The following is a 23,700-nucleotide window of genomic DNA, read 5'->3' as shown; positions in this document are numbered from 1 at the left end:
GCATCAGCCCACAGACTGAAGGGTCCCGGGTTCAATTTGGCCAAGGGCGTGTACGTTGGTTACAGGCTCAATCCCCGGCCCCAGTTGGGGTGAATGAGGGAGGCAACCAATCAATGTGTCTCTCTCACATCGATGTCCCCCTCTTTCTCCCCCTCCCTCCCTCCCTCCCTCCCTCCCTCCCTCCCTCTCTCTCTCTCCTTCCACTCTCTGAAGATCAATGGAAAAAATATCCTCTGGTGCAGATTAAAACAAAAGAAGTGAAGTCAGGTATTTCAGAACCAAATTGGTAACTCAAAATCCTTGCTCCTTAAATCAGCAAAAAAGAAAAAAAATGTTAAAGGCCTTAACATTCTGTTGGCAAAGGCCTAACGAGACAGGCGTTTGCCCTGCTGCTGAGACGGGTAAATGAATTTACAGCCTTTCTACGGGTGATTCATTAGACCAGGCCCTCTGACGTTTCCTCACTGTCTGACCTGTGACTCTTCCATTGGGAACGAACGGAAGGAGATCAACAAGCAGTTTCACACGGATTTATGTCAAAGGATTTATAAGCACGTTATTTCTAATAGTGACTCTTCAGGAATATTAAATTATATTAAATTATAAATAAATACACCGGGAACTGCTAGGTGGACATTGACACTGTGTCCACCCTGGGCTTTTGTCCTGGTCTCCTGCCCACTGGCAGGATCTTCTTTATTCTCTGGACTCTGCTTTCTTCTTCCACAACAGGATCAATTTTTTTTTTTTAAATATATATGTGCCCAAATAATACTTAAAGAAATGGAAACTTTTCATGATGAAATAGTAATGCAAAAAGGATCTGAAATATTGAACAATCCAAACTGTATTATATAGAGGGACAGAAACAGAGAGGCAGTGGGAGAGAGACAGAGAAAGAAATAAAAAACAGCAAAATGCCTAAATCAGTTAATCCCAGGACAGCAGGATTATAGTTGATTAATAATGAATGTTGTGTTTTATAAACATGCTATGGTTATAACACATCACGTTTTTTTCATTAAAAGGTCCCACATGGAGACCTGTCATCCCAGGAGGCAGTTGTGGGCTGTGAAAAACTCTCTGGTTTTGTGGGACTGGAGACCAGTTTCTAGATCTGGTCCTAGGTGGCCCTGCTATTTGTCAAAACTTCCCAGGGCCTCACTTGTGAGGCTGAGATAAAAGCACCCCGCCTGGCCAGGACCCCGCTGTGGGTACACTCTGGACTTTTCCCAGGCTCCAGGAAGGAGCGGTGAGTGCTGGGCATGGTGGAGATGGGCACTGACATCCTGAGTGTGGCCTCCCCCTTCTGGGCAGAACCTGTTTGCTTGTCCAGTCCCTGCCCAGCCCTCTGCAGCCCTGCCTGGGCCACCTGCAGCTGGCGGGGACAGGGACTTGGTGAGGGCCTGAGACAGACTCCACATCCTTCCCACTTCTGCACCAGCCACAGCCTGACCCCAACTAGCCTGACACTGGAACCTGTGGCTCACCCTCACTCTGGGCTTGTTGGTCCCACTGCACAGTGAGGGGGCGACTAGGCCAGCGTTTCCAAAACCTCACCATTCAGGTTTTTGCCTTAGCTATTTGTCACCACCCTGTGCTTATCAAATGATTTCTTTTTAAATCAACTTATTTTAATTTTTTTAATTAAATATTTTGAAAGACAACTTTGTATTGCTCTGATAAATGGGAAAGGATCACCCACAATGTAACCATACAAATAAATTCAATGAAAACAAAATGACATTACCAAGCTCTGGTGATACCAGAGCCCGATGAGTTTCTGCTCCCCAGGCCCACGCTGGAGAGGTGTAAGCACCGAAGGGACACGTTCTCTTTGCTGTAATCAGAAAGCTGGAAAGAGATGTGAGAGAGAAATAACGTTCTGGCTTCTAATGAAATATATTGACTCCCCTGCCACGTTCCTTGTAGAAATGAGCCACGAAGGGCCTGACCTGGTGGAGGAGTCCCCTCCCCACCAGTCCTATGGATCCTGGCAGAGTTCCTGGGCTGAGGGCCACTTGGTTCCCATTAGGCCCCAAAACAATGGAGGGCGTTAAGCTGTTTATTATTTCAAGTCAGCAGAATTAGCAGCGACTTCAGGCATGGTCCTCGAGACCCATGCCACCTTCCCCAAACCAGCCTCCTTCAAGTGATGCAAATTGTTCTCCAACCTCTTATGAACGATGCTCTTAACCGTTGAAAGATCACAGGCCATTAAGGGGCCAGACAAAGCCCAGAGACCTCAGAGAGCAGCAGCGCAGATTCCAAATGGTCAGCGACACAGGCCGGAGATGCAGAGGGAGTTTCCCTGGGTGCACAGGTTGGCCTACCGCTCTGTGACCCCATTGGACACCATTCGCAGGACGCTCGACACACCTCACATTGCCCACTCCTCACCGCACCCTGCAGGTGGGAGCGTTCGGCCCATTTTACAGATTTTTAAAGGGAGCTGGGAAAGGTTCCACAGTTCTGAGAAAGCATCGTTCATCCATCCACATGTTTAAAAATACATCCTAAAGCCAAGTGCATCGCGCACTGTTCCTGGCACTGGGGATTCACCAGTGAACCCGAGGTACTAGGATCAGAGACCCCATAGAACTTACAGTCTCTGGGGAGGTGTAGACCTCAGACATTTGAATGCCAGGTAGTGTTGAGTAAAAGGAAGGAAGGGAGGGGGCTGAGCAGGTATTGTCTTGCCCCATCAAGCCCCCTCAAATCCCTTTTGCCCTTTTGCATGAATAGCATGGGTGGGTTGTGTCAGTGTCATTTCTGGATGTGACACTGCACTACGTAAGATGTCACCCTGGGGAGGAAGATGCCACCACTGAGGGAAATTGGGTGAAGGGGACAGAGGGTCTCTCCATGTTATTCCTTACAACTTGCATGTGAATCTCCAGAGATCTCAAAATAAGAAAGTTCTTTAAAGTTCAAAAAATTGTTGTTGACCAAAAACCAGAGATAATTTCCATCGGTAGAGTGCCTGGAGAAACTAGAGAAGCTTATGGTTAGCGGCCCCTCAACTAGGCAGCCTGGGTACAAATCTCAGTTCCGTGTGGACTGGATTCAATTTCATGACTGCTTTGTGCCTCGGTAATTACATCTGAAAAATGGGTTCAGAGTGGTACCTACCTCCTCAGCTTGGTGTAAGGATTCAATGTTTATGGACGAGTGCCCCACTTGTGCTGTTAGTTTATTATTGTTACAACTGTGGAAGGTTCCAGAAGCCTCTGAGCTGGCCTTATATGAGTATGGAGGCTTGTCCCTCTTAATCTTCAGGGCCGCATTTGAGATGCAGAACTCCACCCATCTTACAGTTGAGGGGACTGGGATTTCCCAGAGCTGAGCTGCATGGCAGGTCTGTGTGGGGAAGGGATCCAGGACCCAGGCTGCTGCAGACTCAGCCCGGCCCACCCCTGGGGAGGTGGGACCTGGCCCCTGAACTCCAAGGCTGGGGTTCTGGCTCTGCAGAAACCATAGCCCCTGTGGAAAAGCACTGAGACATCTTGTCCTCCTAGCATGGTAGGATTTAAAGTCCCCAAATCTCTGTGAAGAGAAGGGCTGGTGTGTCCTCCCACCATCTTGTAGAGAAACTGGAACCAAAAGTCCTCTCTCTCTCAAGTCAGAATGGCCAGGGTCTGCCATGCTGGCCAGGGTCCTGCCTCTTTCCCAAGCCTGCTCCGATTGCTTTCTGTTTCAGCCCCAAGGTTTATTACATCAAAGACTGGGTTGGTATTTCCAGAAAGGGTTCTTCTCTTCCCTGAGAACAAACAGACCCAGCTTGTCACACTCTGCACACTCAGGGCTTAGGCACTGGACAGGATGAAGGGGGACACTGGGCGGGGAGGGTGCATCCTTGGGACCACCCAGCTGTGGCCTTGCTAGTCCCACTTTATGGGAGAGGAAACTGAGGCCCCCGAATGGAAAAGTGACTCACAGGGATCAGAAGAGCTGGCTGGGGCTGCCGCTCTGGCGCCATCTAAGAAATTCTCCTCAATAAGAGTTACATTTTTCGATTCAATGCCATCCTCTCTTCTCGGTACTGCCAACCTGTAGAGCCAGTCCACGTGGGTTTACGTCAGAGCTCTGGCACCTACTCTCTGTGTGCTTTGGGCAAGTTATCTGTGCCTCACTTACCCTACCTGTGAAATGGGCACAAAAAAACCCTGCTCCGTAGGGTCATTGCCACCGTGAAATGAATTTAGCCATAGGAGGCTCTCCAGTGCTAGGTTTCTAGATACTCTACATATGTTAACTCATATGAATGAGGCTTGCAATTGACAAGAAAGTAAGTGTGCCCATTGGGCATCATCATTACTCAGAACAAATAACTGGGATATATGTTTCCATTCATCTGGATTTGAATTTTCCCCCAGAATATTTTAAAATTTTCTTTGTCTCCATACATTTACGAAGAAAGAGCCACGTGCCGACACGAGGGAGCCCTGTGGAAGTCGCTCTCGGCTGAGAACCTATTCCGGTTGGTCCCATTCATTCTTTCAGTTTGGACCTCAAGGCCCTGGATTGGGGTAGTGGGGTGCCCAAGTTTCCTTCAGACCCCACCAATGAAGGAGGCAGAGCAGACATGGGCATCTTAGAAGTATTTCCCACGTTGAGGGTGATTCTGCTTCACCAAGGCCCAACTCCAAATGCCCTCCCCCAGGGTGCACGACCCCCAGGTGTCTGGTGTGCTGGAGACAATGCTGCTCTATAGAAGCTTCTCTATAGAAGTCGGACCAAGGGAAGCCCAGCACCCTTGAGAAACCAGAAAGGTCAGGAGAGCGGGGGACAGACAGACAGAGTCTTCGGAGTGTGTAAATCAAAACCAAACAAAACTGCCGAAGCCTCTGCTTAGTCCAGTGGAAGCTCATAAAGGAAGTCTGAATGTAGACGTTTAGGCTCAGTGGGTTTCAGTCCCTGATTAGGAGCTGGTAAAAATTACTGAAGCAGGGCCCCACACCCGGCCTAATGGTTTCCAAATCTCGGGGGGGATGCTGGGCATGCCTACTGTCAATGTTCTCCGGGGACCAGAGGGGACAGTCAGGGTTGAGAACCACTAGGAGGGGAGTGCGAGTAGCAGGAGACAAGGTGTCTATAGCAGACAGGGGCAGCCAAATGGTGAAGGGGGGAAGGGTCCAGATCCGGGCTGCCTCCCCCCTTCTTCCCACCCCACCCCCACCCCACTTTATCTTCTCTTCTCAGCTCCCACCGGGCTGCTGAGGGCACCACCCTCTTCTCCCTCTCCACAGGTCTCTAACCTAAAGCTTTCTTCTCCACCTCCCACCCAGTCGGTCCATCCGTCACCCGCTCTCCTGACCTTTCTGGTTTCTCTTCCCTGTGTCCTGGGCAGGCCACACATCCAGGAATACAGATACTGTCCCTTTCCAGGCCTGCTCTCTCCTGCTTTGATGCTCGAGAGGTGTAAGGTGTGCAGCCCCCTTGTTGCTCTTACTGGGGAATTAAAGCAGCATATGAAGCTATTAAAAAGCAGCCTGGCCCAGCCGGTGTGGCTCAGTGGTTGAGCGTAGATCCATGAACCAGGAGAGTATTGTTCAGTTTCCGATCAGGGCACATGCCGGGGTTGCGGGCTTGATCCCTGGTGGGGGGCATGCAGGAGGCAGCCGATCGATGACTCTCTCATCATTGATGTTTCTATCTCTCTCTCCTTCTCCCTTCCTCTCTCTGAAATCAATAAAAACATATTTTAAAAAAAAAAAAAGGCAGCCTGCCCCACCCACCCAGAGTTTCGGGCTACACCTGGAGACCCTCCTAAGGCATTTTCAGCTGCACTTTCGCCTTCTGGGTGACAAGGGCCTGAAAAGGAATTGTTGGGCCGCCTGCCATCCTGCTGTTGCTCAATACCCATCTCCAGGGCCGCCGTGCACAGTGGTCACGGGCGCCTGGGAAGAAGGGGCAGTGACACCTCTCCAGGAGCAGGAGGTGACGGTAGAATGTGCCTGGAATAGCACTGACCCTCGGCCCTCCGGGACCATGGCTCCCCATGCACCTCTCAGCAGGGCGTCAGCAACACCTTTGCAGGACTCTCATTTGCTGCTGGTGCTGTCGTCCAGTGTGACTTCACAGGCAGGAACGGGGTCTGAGCTAAAAAGCAAACTGCTCCTCGGTCAATGTTGGGGGAAGGGAAAACCCCCCAAGCAAGGGCCTTGGGGGAGATGGGGTTTTAGGAAGGGAATATGCAGAATCTTGCTCAGAGAGCAGCTGTGACTGAGTTTCAGGCAGCTACGTCAGCCCGGGTCTGTGGGTCCTGCACTCCTGCCGGGTCTGTGTGTGAAGTCAGCTGACAATGCAAACAATAGAGTGAGTAAAAATATCAACGGGCATTTCTGAAGCCCCTGTCCATCACCCTGACGGGGGGCTGACTAAGGCCACTTTTAAGGATGGAGGGAGAGAGACAGTGAGTGATTTATGCACCCGCTCGCTGCGGCCCGGGAGGGACCTAAGCGGCCCGCCCAGGCCGGGCTGCAACTGTTCTCAGCCCCTCCGCTCCTGCCGTCGGAGAATCTAATGGTCATCGAGGGGGACAAAGAGTCTCATCGTTGCCACCAGCTCCGGCACATTGTCTCCTTTCTGCACAAGGAGAAAATGTGGCCCAGAAATAAGGATGTGCCCGCAGTCCCGCAGGAGATGGAGCGATGCCCCACCTCCTACCTCCCTCACTTGAGGGAACAGCAAGCCCCAGCCCTGGCCGGGCCCACACCCGCCCGCACGCACCGTGGGAGAGCGCACCTACCTAGTGAGCTACAGCGAACGCGGGGAAGGGCTGGGTTTTTATATTCCCAATGATTTTTTTTTTTTCTTTTGAATGTAGACATCTGGTGTCCTATAAATAAAATTGAAAACGTAAATATTGTAAAAGCCATTAGAGAGTGGTTTTAGGTTTGGTGAGAGCACGGGTCAGCTGCTACCTCGCCGCACCATGGTGGGAAAACATCACCCACACGCGGGTGTTCCCGGCTCCTAGCACGTCACCCATGTCACCGAGGTGGCCAGGCTGCACTTTGTCTGACTGGATAAACATTAAAACATGGGTCAGTTGTCTCGTATTTATTATATGGCATTAACAGTTTTCAATAGCTACCTACAGACCTTTCTGCTTTCATTTTACACATGGAAAAAAAATAACTTGCGAGGGGAAGAGAGTATCACACTTTTTGTCGTAAGAACACACGTTCATTCCCGTGCTCGCCGATTCAGCCCCAAGACATGCAGGCAGGCGGATTTCTAATATCAGGTTTAAAATGCTCTCCAAAAGGCATTTTCTGTTCAAGACATATTAAATAAGCTTTATTTAATAATGCTCAATTTGACTTATCCAATTTAAATATTTGCTCTGATCAGCAACCATTTGATCCTGGCTGCGTTTCGGGCGGCAGTCATTTCTCGGGGTTATTTTCCTTCGGTGCAAGGTTGGTCCTGGAGGCAGAGGGGCTGCTCTCAGCTTCTCTGTCCTTCTCGAAGCCGTGCTGCGGGTGGAAAGGAACAGCGCCATAAAAAGCTGTGCTGCAGGCTGCTTTTATAATGTTTACATTGCGTGTCCTCACGTCTGTCTGGCTGAAGACAGAAGATATCATTTAAAAGACTCCTCCTAGCCAGATAATTATAAAGAGAGTTTTCGGGGGTTTTGTTTTGTTTTGTTTTGCTTTGCTTTTTAAGTAGGGCATCCGAATGTAAAGAAATTCCCACGGAAGTGATCTTTTTGAGATGTATTCTGCCATCTGCTTCCCCCATTCAGGGATTTTTATCCTCATATGGATGGTCATTCATTCGGAGTCAGGATTTGAAGACAGCGGGAGGGGAGTGTTTTCATATTTTAATCCAGCATGTCTTAGAAGGGGGAGCGCTGCTTTGATTTCTACTAACTTTGGGGATGTTTTATATAGATCTTTTGGTTATCGTTACGACTACTGTTTAGATTTTTACTAGCATGATATTAAAAAACAAACCATCTTGGGGGGAGGTTATCTTTGCATGCCGCCTTCAAAAATAGCCACTTTAAAGCCCGTAGCCTGGTCCCCCTCCCCAGGTATCATAAAGCCATTCATAATGACATAAACCTCTGTCAGCTTCACTCCCTGATACGAGCCCGGGGCCCTGCGGCCGGTGGCGCAGTGAGAGTGCCTCTGCCCGTTATCTGAGCAGCCCCTAGAAAGGGACCCTGCTCCCAGGCTGGGGGGCCCTTCCCGGGGAGAGGAGCGCTGAGTGCAGGCCAGGCTGGTTTATGGGCCCGGCCGGGGGAGGATGCCACCCGGCCCGACCCGCCTGCAGCCTTCGGGCCTGAAGTGTTTACCGCTGGGGTGATTTACATCATCCAGGTGCGCATTTGGGAAACATCCCGGCTCGGGGCTGACACAACGGTTGCCCTGGATTTGCAGACTTAGTCATTTTTTTGTTCAGAGACATTTAAAAAAAAAAAAAAATGTACCGGCCCAAAGCGGTTCATCTCCTGTGATTCTCACACAGGGGAGCTGAGGAATCTCTTAGCCCGATGCCCCGAGTCCTGCCCAGATGAGGGGACCTCGCCGTCACCGAAACCGCGGCTGTCCTCTGACCTCTGTCTCATCAAACTAATTTCTCCTGTCGGTTTGTTCTTCGGCCTTTCGGTGGCTGCGTGGACGCTCAGCCAGCTTCCCCACTGATGCCGCAGCACCCAGTGCTTTCCAGAGGGTCCTGCCAAGCGGATTCTTTCCTTACTCAGTTTTCTCAGGTATCCCGGACCCGGTTTTGAGCAGGGACCTGGGACCGACGTGTCTGTGTTTGTGCCACGCGGGTCAGCCCTGCTGGGCGCCGGCGCCCTGAGGGCTCCGCTCTGCGGGGGGAGCTCCTTCCACAGCAAAACCACGTTCTGTTAGCCTTGCTCCCATGTCAATGCAGGCGGCATTGTCACTGTTTTGTCACTGGGGTCACACAGGAGGTCCCTAACGCCTCCACCGGCCCAGCTTCGTGATCTCTGAACACCAAGTTAAAACATGCTTCCAGGAATCAAAATGGGGATTTTGTGTGTCACGAAACGTATTTTAAATTTTGTTTTACGGTACCCGGCCCACCCTATTTAAAGGAGCTTGGACACTCATTACCTATCCATTTTTAACACTAGTACTAATCTTTTCTCCAAACACTTCTGATAACTCTGATGAAAGAGAAAACAAATGTATTTTTGCCTCCTAGAAATACACACACGCACGCACACGCACCGGGGGTGGGAGGTAGGCGAGGGTGCTTGTCGAGAAATTGAGAATGGTTCTCTGTTTATGTTTTCATTATTACAAATACCTTTTTTACCGAGCCAGAGAGCACCAGGCTGATTTTAAGAAGTCATTTCAATTTCGCTGGTTCTCCCTCCTTGATGAAATGTCTCCAAAACCTATCATTTTGCCTCCTTACTGGATCTGCAGACAGAAAGCATTTGGTCAAACGCAGGCGGGAAACAGCAGGGGCCACCAGATCCAGGTTTGGCAAATGACAGAATTCCTTCTGCTTGAACTTCGACAGTTAAAATAATCTTTCAGCCAGTGATCTGAATACTTAACAAATTCACTTAAGAAGCGTTCAACTGCCCTCTGCGCTCCTTTCTCCCGGGTTATAAATACGTATGTAAAACTCCCCAACCTAGAAAAAGATATTGATTTGCCTCACTAAAGAGGGAGACTGTTTAAAATTACCGGCCTCGGGGTGAGGGGAAAAATTCCAGCAATAAGACAAAAACCTGTATTTCCAAACATCAGGTGATGGTGGGCCGCCTGGGAACACGGTTGTCCTCTGTCACCGCTCACGGCCTCACATCAAGGAGAACCATGGAAAATGCCAAGCTGATCAAAAGGCAAAAAAGATCCAATATGTAAAAAGAATATTTTTTTTTTTGCCTTTGCTATAGACTTCTTAGCTTTGAGTCTTTGTGTATCTCTATTATGAACCTAAACAAGATGCCGGACACACGTCCGTTTTGTGGATCAGACACATGAAAACACGGTCTATTGGAAAGAATTGCCCGCGAGTGTTGAATTTTTCTCTCTCAAACACACGACCCAGCACCAGGGCCATTAGGGCATGTTTCCACTAAACTGCTGAATCCATTTCTTTTCCCCTCTGCTGGAGCTGCCCCAAAAAGCAGGTGACTATTGAAAGATTTTTTTTTTTTTAATTCTAAATCACAAGAGAGATAAAAATGAATGTGGTGCTATGAGGCCTGAACGTAAAAATGTACGAGTTAGCCAGGGTCTGGTAAATAGCTAAGCAGATTAGTAGCCCTACTTTTTAACATATAAACATCTGAAACCCGTTTCCTGTTTAAGAAGAAGGGGGGAAAAAAAAAAAGTCTAGGTGGATGACCTCGGGCACTTTTTTTTGATTAACAAATGTGAATTGTACATCATGGTGGGAAAAAAAATGGCCCACGCTTGGTGGTCTTTCTACAGTCTGTATATGGGAGAGAGAGAAAAAAATACAAAAATAAACGTTACCTTCTCACTTTCAGGGTGGGCAATGCCATTTCTACAGCGGCGTCCAGGGCTCTGGCAAATGTTAAGGCTGTCACCGCGGACAGAATCCCCACGGTCTGTGTGCCTCCGCAGAGGCCGAAGGAAGGAAAACATTCCGGGCATTCCTGCCGCCGCTCCTATCTCCAGGCCCGGGCTCGGCCCCGCAGCCCCGTGTCACCCGGCCAGCAAGCGGCACGGGGCCCGGCGACGCGGAGCCCACGCCCTCCCCGGCGGCCCTGCGGCGGGGTGGAAACCCGCACCGGGTCCCCGCTCGCCCCGGAGGACACACGGGGTTGCCTCCCAACCTTCCGAGCGAAGCGCCAGCTGCAATGTGTTCAGCTGAAAAGAGCTTAGCGCTTCTGACACATTCCGACAAGATACATTTTATAGGGTTTGTGCTAAAATTTGATATTGGAAGTCGGGATTCCAATTTTATGTCTCAGATGATAACAAAAGCAGCTGAGGTCCTTTAAGAAATGTGTGTATTCCTTCTATTTAATGGTTACATAATAAAAGCTATTTATGTCAAACACCTTATAAGGGCAAGAGTTAGCCTGAATGTCAATATAACATATAATACTTTTTTATATTCAAATAGGAGACAACATCCATTATCGGTGCTCCACGTTATTTGGGGTTTGGGCTGTTAGTTATACGGGAGCTTTAAAAAAATTAAAGTCAGCATCTCCTTTGCTTGTAATTTGCAAATTCATGGAGCTGCGCTTTTTAAATATTTTTCTGTTTAAAAAAAAACCAAAAAACACAAATGCTGATGCATCATTCTTTGTTTTTTCCAGTCCTTCTGATGAAAAGACACAAAGAAGGACCGGGTTTTCTGTTGTTTGATTTGACTTTTACAATTTCCAAGCGTGCAATAAACGCCCAGGCCTTAGTACACGGACGCGTCCTTTGTTTTCTGAAAACAGCTGTGGTTTGGGAGGGTGACTGGCTGGCCGAACTCTGGTGATTGTGATGAAGGAACAGGCCAGCGGCTCAGAAGGAGACGCTGTCCCAGAGAGGGAACAGCGACAGCCCAGCTCGGCGTCGCAGCTCGGTTTCTGGGGCCAGATGGCCGCAGCCTCGGGCGGCGTCGCACCGGTGTTTCCGAGGCCGACTCCGCGGCCGGCCGGGGGGGCTCCCGCTCATGCGGACACTCGGACACGACCACTCGGCCCTGCGGCCGGGCCTCTTAGAAAGCCCAGCTCCCCGCTTATCTTGTCGGCTCAGACAAAGAGCAGAACCGAACTGAGATGAGACGAGAACCCCAATTAGCAAGGCCAAGAGGCTTCCACTCTCCCCGCGCCCGCACCGGGGGTGCAGTCCCCTCTTCGCTTTTCTTTGACTTATCGGGCGGGTGTGACCTCGGGTTAATGAGAAAAGCCCAGTTGGGTGGTGGCAGAAATGTCATCCCGACTCTCCATGCTCCCACCCTGCCCCCAGCTCCCCACAGTGGGACTGGGACACAGGGGACAAGGGGACCGGCACAAAAGCCACTGCCCCTCAGGCGCTGTTGGAACCAGCTGACACCAACTTAAATTAGGCTAAACGCTGGTTTAATTTCCTTTGTTTTTAAGTCACAAATTGAATGTGACAGCCCCTAAGCAAATATGATCTTAAAGAATAATTTATTAAGCCTCTCCCTTCTCTTCTTTGTCAGAAAGTTGCTTCGGCCTAAATGGAAGGCAATTTCCTTTCCTTTCGTAACAAGTGGGCCGCCAAGCTTCACTTAGTTTTTTTCCTGAGTTTTACCAGCAGATACCAGCATTTATGACAAAGTGGCCCCTCTCCTGGTTGATCGCCACTTTGAATTTCATGTTGGCCATACAATTACTGTCAGAAAGAATCATGCTCCAGGCGAGGACTGGGAAGCACATCTGAAGACGGAGTGACTATTTGAAATAAAAATACGTCGGCCCACAGGTCTCTGCGGTCACTTGGTATTTGAAACAGCAGCTTCATCTGCACCATCTCCCATCCTCTTTCTCAGTGACCCTGGCACTGACTGCCATTGTCCACATTTAACACCAGGAAATGTGAGAGAAGGAGAAACAGCTCCATTTCACAGAGAGAAGACCACAGGTGAGCCTGGCTAGACCTAATAATAACAGGATTAATGACAGGTGGCTTTCAGGGAGGTGCCAGGAGCTTCTTGCTATGACATCAGCTTACAGGAGAAGTTAACCTGACCCCCGCAACAACGTCAAGGCAGGCATTCCTCCTGCCGTCCTTTCGTAGAGGAGGAAACTGAGGCAAGGAGAGGTCAGTCAATCACTGAAGGCCGGATTGCTGAAAAGTGGCACTGCCAGGAGCCACAGTCAGGCCATCTGCTCGCAGAGGCCAAATTGTAGCCTCTGTGCTGTGGTATCAGGGGTTTAATGTCAGTGGTTACAGCCCAAGTCACACTGCCCTGGGCTAAATAAACCCTAGCCTGTCCCCTGGGCAAGTTACTTCACCACCCTGAGCCTCAGTTTGTTCACCTGTAAAGTGGGGACAGTAGTGTTCCCCACCTTGGGGAGCTGTTTCAGGATTGCATAAAACAGAGCATGAAAAGTGCGGGTCACATCAAAAGTGTGAGGTGTGGGACCTCAGCCCACACTTTGCAAAGCCCACCCTCCTCTCACCTGGGCGGGTCACAGGCTGCAAGGCTTGCTGCAGGGGTTTATTTGGGAACTGTGGCTACGTTCTCAAGCACCAGGACCATGAAGCTGCCGGGAGCATACAGAGTGGTCCCCCAGCAGCAAGGACTCAACCCATCTGACTGGCGTTCGTCCCATGGAAGCCCTTGCTGTCAGTCGATGCCCTGGGGTGCCCACAGGCAGGGTAGGCACAGCACCCCGTGCCCCAGCCCTCGAAGGGAGGGAAAGTTTGGAGGCCCCAGGCCTCACCATGGGAGTGATGTGATTTGTCATCAGGAGACCTCGCAGGCTTGCAGGCCACCCACCAGCCTTTCAGCCACCCTGGCCGCCCCCTGGTTTCTGTTGCATCTGTTTGGACAGCAACCCCCTCAAGGAGCCCTCCTTCTCCACTTTATTCCAAGTCCACTGCCCTTGCCCTTCACACACATGTTTACAGTCACACAAAGAGCCCCAGGAACAATAAACAGCCCAGCATCCTGAGGCTGACTCCGCGTGAGGCCTAGGGGGCCCTTCTGACTGCCACCACCTGCCCTGCCACAGAGGCCAGGCAGTCTGGCTGTTGGGGGCTTGAGTGTCCCGCAGACCCAGTTCCAACACTGCTTCTGCCCCCTTAGAGCTGTGTGTACTCAGGCAAGCAGCTTGCCCTCTCTGGTTCCCAGTTTCCCTGTCCTCAAAAGGACAGCCAAGATGGGCAAAGTGCAGGTTTGCAATAAATATCAATTCTTGTATTGCTATTTAACTCAGACTATAAAACCAAGATACCTGAATGTGTTGAGAGCAAATAACTCATTTTGAAACACGGGATGCAGTCACATCACAAGAAGAGCTAGAACAAAAGGAAAGCCCAGGGGCAGTGATGGCCTGGCGGCAGATACAGGGGAAACTCTGCCTTCAGGAAGCGGGGTCTGGTGTGTGGCCACTTCCATGCTGTGTGACCCTGAGCATATTGCTCAACATTTCTGGATCTGTCCCCCCATCTGCAAATAATGATCTGTAAGTTTTCTTCCTACCTTCCTCTTTTAATTACCAAATAAACTCTCCCACTGCTGAAAAAAACACCTCAACATAAACACGCTGTTCTCAGCAGCACCAGAATATTCTTAGAGTAACCCCCCCACCCCTAATGCACAATTAAAATGATGCTGTCATTTTGCAAATACAAAATTTCTGAAAAATGGAGTGGTGGGATTGAGGGCGATTTTTTTTTTCTCTTCTGTAATATACCTTTGATTAATATCTTGTACCTTTTTTTCCTGATTTTTTCTATGAATTTCTTTTTATATTCACATAGTTGCAATAGATTGATGTGGCTGTATGCTCCGCACAGCTTCACGCCTCCCTGCGTGGACCCTAAAGTGTGTGGACAGTTCCCGAATGGAGAGCCACACTCCTCCCAGTTGTTGCCCATTTCTATTATTTCACGTTTACATTATGCATTTATCACTGTAACAGGAACATTTTACCCATAAAGCTTTCTACCATATTTTGGTTTATTCCTTTGGGTTTGAGTCACAGTAATAATAAAACAGAGTCAGAGGCTGTGCGATGACCCTTGACACGCTTTAATGGCACTCAAGGAGCCCTTTCAAGGGGACATGAAGCACCTACACCCCAGCTGCCCCCCATCTAAGTCCAGTGGAAATGGCCCCAGGTCTTTGCCCCTGAATTGAAAGAACCTGCGTGTACTCAAACTTTTACTGAGAAATGGACTTTGTGGGGAAGACGTTTTTACTGATTGTCACAAGTCCTTTGGGGGAGAATAGTTTTATGGATGAGATCAGTATTAAGGGAATTATTTACAGAAGCTATGGAGAACACATTTCAGCTCATTAAGGCTGTATCTTAAAAAAGAGAGTAAAAGAAAAAGCATAAATTGCCATACCAATATTAGAACAGACACCCCCTGAACCACATCAGCTCTGAAAACCCACACCTGTAAGTGGTGGAGGCCAGTGGGTAGGGCCGAACCGAGGCTGTCAGGGCTGCAAGGCCCCGGAATCAGCTCACCCAGGGCCTTTCTGTGCCGCATGCAGTGAGTGCCGGGGGTCTGGCAAAGGGCTGGGTCATGTTGGGCACGTCTGGTCCGGGCTGAGACTGTCCCTCATTAACCAGCACAGCGGGACGCCTGAAGTCCCTGGTCCGTGAACCACTCAGAGTGGCGGGGCTCAGAGCAGAACGACCACTGAGTCCACCTGTTTGGTGGGTTTGGCTTCTCAAGCTCCTTGATCTGGAACAAGTGTTCTCGATTTGGACTACACTTTAGAATCACCAGGGGAGATTTTTAAAAATCCCGGTGCCCAGGCTGCCTCCAGATTAATTAAATCAGAATCTTTAGGGTTGGGGCCCAGGCATGAGGATATTTTCAAAGCTCCCAGGTGCTCCAGTGGGCAGCTGGTGTGAACGGCTGATTTAGGTGCTTCCTTCAACGGTGCAGATAAATTCATTAGTGATGCCTGCGAGGAGGGTGGTGTGGTGGCCTGTGTGCCATGAATTTACCTCCACTGAACTAACATTTGCAGAGGGTGAGGGACTTACCTACAATCTCCATGGTTTAGGGTTAGGCACTAGGTCTTCAGACTGTTACCTGCAGACTCCATTTTTTATTCAAAACTGGCACATACAGGCAGAGGTCTCCCAATAAATAGACTTTCAGTTCAAAATTTGGAAGCTCCTATTGTACTGTTTAGCCAAGAACAGTTGGGCAGGGGTCTGACATTGACCTTCTCGCTCAGCAGTATTAGGGGCCGAGGCTGGGTGAGGGGAAGGCCATGAGGAATGGAGCAGTACTGGGAAATGGGGTGCATTCAGGTGAGCCCCACTCTTAGGGACCCTGGAAGTTCACAAGGAAGGGTTCAGACCGTGGTGGGTCACCCATCCCAGCAAATCATGGCATCTAAACTAAGACCATAATCAGGAAATTTGATATTTCTCCAAATGCATTGAGGGTAGAAGTCAGAATAGGGGCCGTATCTGGGGAGAGTATAGACTGAGAAGGGGCAGGGCTAATGGGGGGGCCCTTGGGTGCTGGGAATAGAGTATCTCTCTACCTGGGGTGTACGCATATGTAAAATTCATCAAGCTATACATTTAAGATTTGTGCTCTCTATGTACTTTCCTGGATGTAAGTGAAACTTCAAGGAAAAAATTAAAATTCAGAAAGATAAATCTGTATAACAAGTAAAATGGCTGTAAAAGCATTAGAAACCCAGAAAGAACTTCCACAGGTTAGTAAGACAATGTCGAACAACCCAATAGAGGGGGAAACGGAGAAATATATGACCAAATAAAAATGAAAGGAGCAATTAACGAAAGATGAACCAATAAGCAAATCACATTAAATGTGTTTACTGTAAAATATAATTATAACCCTCAGCTCTTTGCTGGATTTCCGTACATTTTTTCATGGTTTAGTGTTGCTTTTATGTTGAATTTTATATGCACGTGGGGATAGCACCATAATCTTTTTAGGGTTTGTCTTAATCTGCTCTGGGCTGGATGAAATGTTCAGATTGATGGGATGGTATATAAGGACTCAGAGGGGATATTTCTTTTAAGGACAAAAGCTCTCAGAGGTTTTAAGCAAGGAGACTTTATAAAGTAGCCGGGGATGGATTCAGTGGAAGCTCTAAACAAGGCTCACAAAGATGTCACCAAAAATAAAATTGATAACTACACTATAAAGCTGAAATTACATTGAAGTGCTCTTTTCTTTGATGTATCAAATTCATTTTTAAAAATAAAAAAAACAGCCCAGCCAGGCATGGCTCAGTGGTTGAGCGTCGACCTAGGATCCAGGCGATCAGGGTTCGATTCCTGGTCAGGGCACATGCCAGGGTTGCGGGCTCGATCAATGACTCTCTCATCATTGATGTTCCTGTCTCTCTCTCCCTCTCCTTTCTTCTCTCTGAAATCAATAAAGATATATTTTAAAAAAATAAAATAAAATACAATAAAATACAATAAAATAAAATAAAATAGATAAAAATAAAAAAACAACTATTTATATTTTTGGAGGAGAGGACCCAGGGACAGGCCTGTTCTTCCAGGTGAGCTAAGCACAGGTTGCCTCGGGAAGCAGAGCACAGTGATGCCTGGGGAAGCTGGTATCGGGGGGGGGGGGGGTTTGGACATGTTCTCTGAATAGGGCCAGATACTCCAGAGGGTGTGTCCATAATCAGAAAGGGATTTAGAGTAAAAGTGAGATATTAGGTGTTTGAAGATGTGTCTCTAAAAACTGTCCCTGCAGAAGCACGTCCAGCTACAGTGCCAGGGCAGCCTGGAGAGCAGAGGGCCTAGAACTGGGTGTTCCTTGGAGAAGGGCTGCCAGGGTGGTCGTGTGTTATCACTGGCACCCCTGAAAAGCCTCTTCTGACCCTGCCTGTCCTCACTGAACTGTTTCTCCCTGAGAACACGTCTTATTTTCATTCACAATGAAATGTGATTTATAAAATGCCTCCCCCCATAGGGATGGAAAGGCAGGGACAGAAACTCATACCAAGGTGTAAATGACTACCCGCAGGCCCCTTCCCAAAGCCAGGATTGATGAAGAGCTTTGGGAAACTGAAGGAGAGCAAGAAGGAGGGAGAAGGAAGACTGGGCCCACACTGAATCATTGCCCACTTTGAATGTGCAGCCCTTAAAACAAGCAGGAATAATACGCTGGGTCAGTGTTTCCTCTCATAATTATCATGGAAAATGCCAGTGAATTTATGCACCATTATAATTTTCAAGTCCCCGTTAGCTGGGTGCTGAGGGAGTGTCAGAAGACTGTGTGTGGCTCTGAAGTTCATTGCAATCAAACAATGGACGCAAACGTTAACACAGGTCCTGTGAAGGGCTGGACTGTGAGCCCAGACCCAAGGGGTAAAGCCCGAAAGTGGGGGGAGCCCCTCCTCCAGACAGCACTCACCCCCTAGTCACCAGATCAGCGTCAATGAGCAACGCCAAAGGGACCAACCAGCACTGCTGCAATTAGCTGCGGGAGCAGCAGCCGGGCCAGAGCCAGGAACCCTCGCAGACATGCTCTCCCCCCCCCACAGCCCCTCTCTGATGCGGGGATGCTGACAGCTGCTGAGGCTCTTCCCATTCTGCATTTGGGAAGTAACCACAGGACCGGTTTGGGGCCCACTGGACCCACTTTGGGACAGACCTGAGCTAAAACTCCATCGATGCTCCGACCTCCAAGCCCTTACGCAAACTGGTGGGCCCCAGTGACATTTGGGTCTCCTGGAATTAGTGTCAGTTCAGAGTCACTGTCCAAGAATTCTCCAGTTCTGATGACTTTCTTTCTCTAAGGCAGTCACCCTGGTCAATGGCTCCTCTCCCTCCCCCACCCTTGCCCCCTCTGAGCTCCTCTCCCGTGGCAGCCAGAGTGGTCTATCACGCCACAGGTGTGCAAATGTCATCTTCTTGCTTATAATCTTTCATAAAATCGCTGTATCGTTCATTGTTCATACCTGGACATGTTGAAAGTAAACGGGTGTTAAAAATAGCCACAACCTGGAACAAGCAAACTGGGACATGTGGCCACCCATCACCCATGGACTGCAGCCCAGAATCACCCGTGCGGTTTATAGGGCTCCAGGTGCTGGGTCAGTCCCACACCGGTCTTCCTACGGCTCGCCTTGACTCCGAGCTCTGCACATGCAGGCTCCCCTGATTCCTGGGCCCAAGAGTAGCTGGGGCTGCTCCACTGTGCCCTCCCCCTTCCTGTGACCCCCATCACGCTTTGGCCTGTCATCTCTGCTGGACGGAGAGGACACCACCAACTATGCCATCCCCGTGGGTCTTCATGGTGGGCAGTGACTGGCACACAGTAGGCAAAGAAAAATACCTGGATGAACGCAGAACTTCATAGATCCTCCTACAGAAAACAAAAGGTAGCAAAGTAGCTAGGAGCCTGGGGGAGTTGCAGAAAGTTTCGGCAAACACGTGCAGTTCAATGATGCTTTCTGACACTAACACTTTCTGACTTTGAAAGCTAGCCATCCAGCGGAGAAAAAGGAAAAGTCCAGAAAAACACGCTCATTTTCCCAGCCAAGAGCAGGTCTGGGATCCTTCCAGCTCCTAAAAGACAACGTGCAGAGGGAAAGACAGTCCGGGGACAGGGATCCCTGGGGACAAGGGGTGTAAGTGGGAATTGGCAAAATAAAAATTTTAAAAAAAAGAGCCTAGGGAAAAAGAAATAGGGCCGCCATAGCTAGTGCCTACGGTGTCTTTTGGAGAATTATCCAGGCGGCACCTGCTCTGGAGACCCGGCCCTGCACCAGGTGAACAGCTCGCCGAGTTGCCCGCCCCCTGAGCCACGTGGGGACAGAAAGCACCAGGCCGATGGAGCCCTTGCTCTGAGTTAGGGCTCCTCACAGAGCCCCCTTTCCTCCCCTGAACCCCGGTTTTGGCCTTTGTGGAACCAAACCATGCTGGGGCTCCGCAGAACGGCTGCAAACAAGGCCGTTTCTTCACTAGAAAGGCGGGAGCAGCGATTCTCCTGGTGGCCCTGGTCATACCAATGTTATTTCCTTTTCTTATAAATAGGAATCTCACTCAAAGGGGTGCAGCCTCATGCCCCTCGGCTGCTTTGTACTTTAATCAGGGCTTTCCTGCTGAAAATGTTTATCTTCCAGCAAAGAGGTGCTAATTTTATCTTGCACAAGTGGGTATCTGCTTACGTCCCTTCTACCTTCGAGAAAGATAACCAAAAGCGCATTATGTCATCTAAATACTGCATCCTTGGAGATCAAAAGGCGTAATGTACACATCTGCCAGAGTTGATGGAGCGGCCATTGGCAGGCTCTTCCGGCCCGGGTGCGTGTGCTTCATTGATAGACACGCTTGGCCATTTCTATGAAAGAGACTCCCGAACGCTCTGTTTGTGCCAGTTGATTTCGGCGATATTGGGAGGTTTTGAAATGAGGATCCAAAATAGATCTGCCCTTCTCACCCCTCTGTGTAAGCCCTGGCCACAGGAAATGGCACACGTTCAAATTTTTGTAATGGAAGCAACGTGGGACTAGATAAGCAGTATGTCCCTCACAGTGACATTTTAATGTTTAAAGTATAGTCAAAATGATCCATCGCCCAAGTCCACCTGAATGTTGGGCTTTTGACTCTTGTCCCACTTCTAGGTCCAGTTTACTGTTTTCCACTTTCCTTGGATCCCATTTTATTATCAGAGTACATGGCCCAGCACAGCGGGCGTGCACTCGCACGCACATGTGTGTACACACGGTCATGTTTGGAATAAATGCTCCCAAAACTAGACAGTCACCTTACAATGTGCCTTGCACTCTGGCTTGTTTTGTCTCTTCTGGCCTAGCTGGACATCTTGTCCTTTGTTTCTCAAAGTGTGGCCCCAGCATCGTCAGGCAGAAGCTCAGGCCGCGCCCCAGGCCTGAACAGTCACGACCTGCGTTTCAACGTTGCTCCCCAAGCAGAGCAAGGATGCACATGAAAGCCTAAGGAGCACCTGTCTAGTCTATGTCATGGTTTTGTTTTTGTTTTTTATTTTTGGACTCATCACCCACCTGTGCCTTATAACCCAGGGTTTGACAAACCTATGTTGGGACACAGAGCCGGGATTCTTAGGGCTTCAAGTGGCTCAGTTGTGAGAAGAAATTGATGTTTACCTACAACTCTGCCCTTGGGAGACGCCTTCCCAGACACCCTCCAACACTGCAGACCAGGGAGGGAATGTCCCAAGGCCTTGCCCTCCAGCCATCCTCCAGTGCCCCCCATAGGTCCCCAGTGTGCTCAGAAAGATGGCTTCCCATGCAATGTGGTTATAGAAGCTTTGTCACATGCTCTGTGGGATTGGCAAAGGGCCCTAAAAATTAGGAGGAGCAGCATGAGTGGTGACCTGACACAGGCCATTTGATTCACGTACCCCTTGACCTCATGAAGGTCTTTCCTCTGCCTGGTGACCTCACCTCCGTGTCCTCGAGTCAGGAGGGTCTCTGGGACCAGGCTGCTCGTGGGCGACATGATACTGAGTGAGAGAAGGAAGCATCGGCTACCATGGAAAAAAGCCAGCTCTTCCCTCCTAGAATCAGAGTTGAGAGTAAAATTAAAAGGCCTAAAGCATCTTCAGACACCCTCGCAAGAAGGCCAGTTAGCCCCCCCAGCGCAGGATGGACTTATGAGGATCAAAGTGAACTACAGATGCCTGCAGGGTCGGAAAGTGGAAAGCACGGCGGCCTTCCCGGCGGCAACAGCAGGGCCGCAGCTCCGCACAAGACACCACCGCACATGTTGGTGCCTTTTTAAAATTTCAGAAGGAATTTCTACTTTGGAAAACAGACAAAAATACAAAGAAACAACAGAAATCGCCTATATTCCCTTTATGGAGAGGAAACCACCTGCCGCCTTGCTGGGTGCCCTCGAAGGCCTTTTTCTGGGAGCCACACACGTCGAACGCTGGATGCAGAGAACAGTTGCCGCCTTGTGCTGCGCTTAACACAAATAGCATAACACCCAACACGTTCAAAATCACTTGTTCTGTGAGTTTTCTCGATCTCAACAATGCCTTCGAGACCTTCCCATGGCCACAACACTTACCAATCTCACTTTTTAAACCAATGCTCAGTTTTTCAACGTGGGGATACCAGAGTCCGCTTTACCGTTTCTACGCTGACAGTCATTTCAGCTCCTTCTTACATGTTCACTGTAATATATATGTTTGCAGTGAACACCCTCAGATCCACCTTCCTGCACACACGTGGGTATTTCTTCCCCAAAACTGATTCTAAAAGGGCAATGGTTGTAGGGTTAATGGCTTTTCAATTTGAATAAACACCGTTGAATGGCTTCCAAAAACAACGTGCTCATTTATGGACGACCAAGGGGGTGACCTGCTTCCCACCCTGTCCCCAGGGCTGGCCGTGATCAACCTTTTAATTATTACTAATGCTATGGGGGGGAAAGCACACCTTATTACTGTCGGCTGGTGTCTTCACGCATCTTTTCATACCAGGCATTTGAACCCTGTTTCAGCGGGCTCCCTCTCCTCACCCTTGGAACATTTTTCTGTGTGTATGTGTGTGTATTTTTATCTTTTTAAACCTGACATTTGAGAGCGCTTTAAATATTCTGGCTATTAGTCATTTCTGACTTTTATGTTATGCAAGTATTTTTTCCTGGGTTGGTCACTTGAATTGTGGCTTTGTTTATGGTGTTCATTGTTACATAGATCTGTCACATAGATGTATCATTGGCTTCCTTTCGTTGCTTTTGCATTTATAGTTTTAAGAAAATGTTCTCTCTCCGCAAAGTTGTAAACAGCCTTCTTAATTTATTCCTAACATTTTTATCGTTTAGTTTTTTCACTTGTGCACTTTTGCCAATTGTCTCAACACTATTTACCGAGCGGTCAATCCTTTCACGATGTACTGAAGTGTCTTCTCTAATCAGGTCCCACATCCCCAGATCTACACGCATCTAATGCCGGACCCTCGCTCTGTTCCATTGGCCTGTTTGTTTTCATTCCAGATATTTGGGGATTTTTTTTTCATATGCTTTTGTGTTAATAGTTGCTAGCTTAGTTTCACTGTGGTCAAAGAATATACCTTGTGTGATTCTAATCTTTTTAAATTTACGGAGACTTGTTTTAGGACTAGAACAGAAGAAGGGAAGGTTTCTCTGTAAAAGGCCAGATTGCAAACATTTTAGGGCTTGTTGGCCACATAATGTCTCTGTTGCATATCCTTCTTTGCTTTGTTGAATTTTATTTTTTGCAACCCTTTAAAAATATAAAGGCCACATTTGGATCATAGGCTATTCCAAAGCAGGCCCTGAGCCATAGTGGTCTAGACTACAGTCCACCCTGTTATCATTCCACATGCACAGGAATAGCATGTGTATTCTGCTGTTGTTGGTGACAGGTCCTGTCAATGCCAGGTCAAGGTGGCTTATAGAGATCAGGTCACTGCACCTGTCCGCTTGTTCTCTCCGCTATTGAGGGAGGAGCATAGCACTCTCCTGCGGTGGCTGGGGGCTGTGCTCCTGCTTGCTCCGTCGGTTTGTGCTTCCTGCATGTCAAAGCGTCAAGCTTCATTACATGGCCTCTTGAATAATGATGGCATTGAACTGCTTTGTAAGGACTGACATGTAATTAATGTCTGTGTGGCTGGCAGTTCTAGCTACGACATTCTCAGATTCTGCGTTGTGAAATATCACTCCTCAGGGCGCAGTTTTTCCAGAAACCAATAGTGAGGACACTTTGATTGGTCCTCAGTTTTCTCATGAGTAAAAATGGGTTATAATAAAGTCCCTTGGTTTGCTGGAAAGATTAAATAGGGTAAAACGTGCAAGACTTAGTATGGTGACTGGCACAAAGTGGGTGCCCTGTGCATTCTGGTGGCAAGTATTAGTGTCAGCATTAGTATTGGTATTATTTCCTACTGCGATAGAGGCAGATAAGAGAGGGTTTTTGCTAGGCATGTAGCTGTGGTTGACCAGGAAGGAAAAAAGGTGTTTGGGGGTCTTGATCAAACAAGATAAGAAGCACATTGGGAGCAATAACTGCCAGACTTCAACCACATGAGGTAGATTGCATTCTGACTTCCAGAAACTTT

At 48.8% G+C, this 23,700-nt stretch overlaps 1 long non-coding RNA gene across 1 annotated transcript; it reads right to left on the bottom strand.

The window, feature by feature from the left end:
* Nucleotides 1-7,052: 7,052 nt before the first annotated feature.
* Nucleotides 7,053-10,982, bottom strand: LOC308547875. The gene is made up of 4 exons (XR_013997564.1): nt 10,479-10,982; nt 9,725-9,827; nt 9,292-9,407; nt 7,053-7,484 (listed from the first exon to the last, which is right to left on the bottom strand). It is a non-coding gene; the product is annotated as an uncharacterized lncRNA (long non-coding RNA).
* Between the last annotated feature and the right edge of the window lie 12,718 nt (nt 10,983-23,700).

Source organism: Miniopterus schreibersii, assembly GCF_964146895.1.
Source record: "Miniopterus schreibersii genome assembly, chromosome: 18".
NCBI lineage: Eukaryota > Metazoa > Chordata > Mammalia > Chiroptera > Miniopteridae > Miniopterus > Miniopterus schreibersii.
Note: the sequence above shows the minus strand (reverse complement) of the source record. Positions and strands in the feature narration are given on the sequence as shown.